Below are 2,039 nucleotides of genomic sequence, written 5' to 3'. Positions count from 1 at the left end.
ACAAGGCTGCAGGACTCTAACCCGGACGCTTACAAGGAAATCTGCTATGCCCTGCCGAAAAGAAACACATCCCCAACACAGGCAGAACGTCACCTCCCATCAAATTACCCACAACTGCATGGCCAGGCATGACTCCAACACCATCATTAAGTTTGCAGACGACACAACAGTGGTAGGCCTGATCACCGACAATGATGAGACAGCCTATAGGGAGGAAGTCAGAGACCTGGCRGGGTGGTGCCAGAATAACAACCTATCCCTCAACGTAACCAAGACTAAGGAGATTATTGTGGACTACAGGAAAAGGAGGACCGAGCACGCCCCCATTCTCATCGACGGGGCTGTAGTGGAGCAGGTTGAGAGCMTCAAGTTCCTTTGTGTCCACGTGAGTGCTACGGGTCGGTAATCATTTAGGCAGGTTACRTTTGTGTTCTRGGGCACAGTCACTATGGTGGTCTGCTTAAAACATATTGGTATTACAGACTCGGACAGGGAGAGGTTGAAAATGTCAGTGAAGACACTTGCCAGTTGGTCAGCGCATGCTCGCAGTACACGTCCGTCCTGGTAATGCGTCTGGCCCTGCGYKATTGTGAATGTTGACCTGTCTAAAGGACTTACTCACATCGGCTGCYGAGAGRGTGAGTAAGACCTTTAGACAGGTCAACATTCACAGTTCACAACATTCACAGTTGATGTTGAGATGTGTCTATTACTTGAACTCTGTGATGCATTTATTTGGTCTGCAATCTGAGGTGCTGTTAATTGCCGATTTCTGAGGCTGGTAACTTTAATGAACTTATCCTCTGCAGCAGAGGTAACTCTTGGTCTTCCTTTCGTGGTCCTCATGAGAGCCAGTTTCATCATAGCACTTGGTTTTTGCAACTGCACTTGAATAAACTTTCAATGTTCTTGAGATTTTCTGGATTGACTGACCTTCATATATTAAAGTAATGATGGAATGTCATTTKTCTTTGCTTATTTGAGCTGTTCTTGCCATAATATGGAGRTGGTCTTTTACAAAATAGGGCTATTTTCTATATACCAACCATACCTATATACCAAACTGATTGGCTCAAACGCATTAAGGAAAGAAATTCCACGAATAAACTTTTAACAAGGCACACCTGTTATTTGAAATGCATCCAGGTGACTACCTCATGAAGCTGGTTGAGAGAATGTCAAGAGTGTGCAAAGCTGTCAACAAAGGCAAAATATATTTTGATTTGTTTAACACTTTTTTGGTTATAACATGATTCCATATGTGTTATTTCAAAGTGTTGATGTCTTCACTATTATTCTACAATGTAGAAAATAGTAAAACTAAAGAAAAACTCTTGAATGAGTCGGTGTTCTAAAACGTTTGACCGGTAATGTATGTAGCATGCTACTCTATTTACCAAAAGATAATATGCAATCTCATGCATACTCTTCAACCGGTTGCTTTCCGCACCCTCCCGCCCGACTAGCATCACTACTCTGGAAGGTTCTGACCTAGAATATGTGGAAAACTACAAATACTTAGGTGTCTGGCTAGACTGCAAACTCRCCTTCCAGACTCACATTAAGCATCTCAAATCCAAAATTAAATCTAGAATTGGCTTCCTACTTCGCAACAAAGCCTCCTTCACATCATGCTGCCAAACATACCCTCGTAAAACTGAGTATCCTACCGATCCTTGACTTCGCGATGTCATTTACAAAATACCCCAACACTCTACTCAGCAAACTGGATGTAGTCTATCACACTGCCATCCGTTTTGTCACCAAAGCCCTATATATACCCACCACTGCGACTTGTATGCTCTCGTTGGCTGGCCCTCACTACATATTTGTCACCAAACTCACTGGCTCCAGGTTATCTATAAGTCTTTGCTAGGTAAAGCGCCACCTTATCTCAGCTCACTGGTCACCATAGCAACACCACCCGTAGCACGAGCTCCAGCAGGTATTTCACTGGTCATCCCAAAGCCAACACTTACTTTGGCTGCCTTTCCTTCCAGTTTTCTGCTGCCAATGACTGGAACGAATTGCAAAAATCA

The sequence above is a fragment of the Salvelinus sp. IW2-2015 genome, linkage group LG32 (genome assembly GCF_002910315.2).
Source record: "Salvelinus sp. IW2-2015 linkage group LG32, ASM291031v2, whole genome shotgun sequence".
In the NCBI taxonomy this organism is placed as follows: domain Eukaryota; kingdom Metazoa; phylum Chordata; class Actinopteri; order Salmoniformes; family Salmonidae; genus Salvelinus; species Salvelinus sp. IW2-2015.
Note: the sequence above shows the minus strand (reverse complement) of the source record.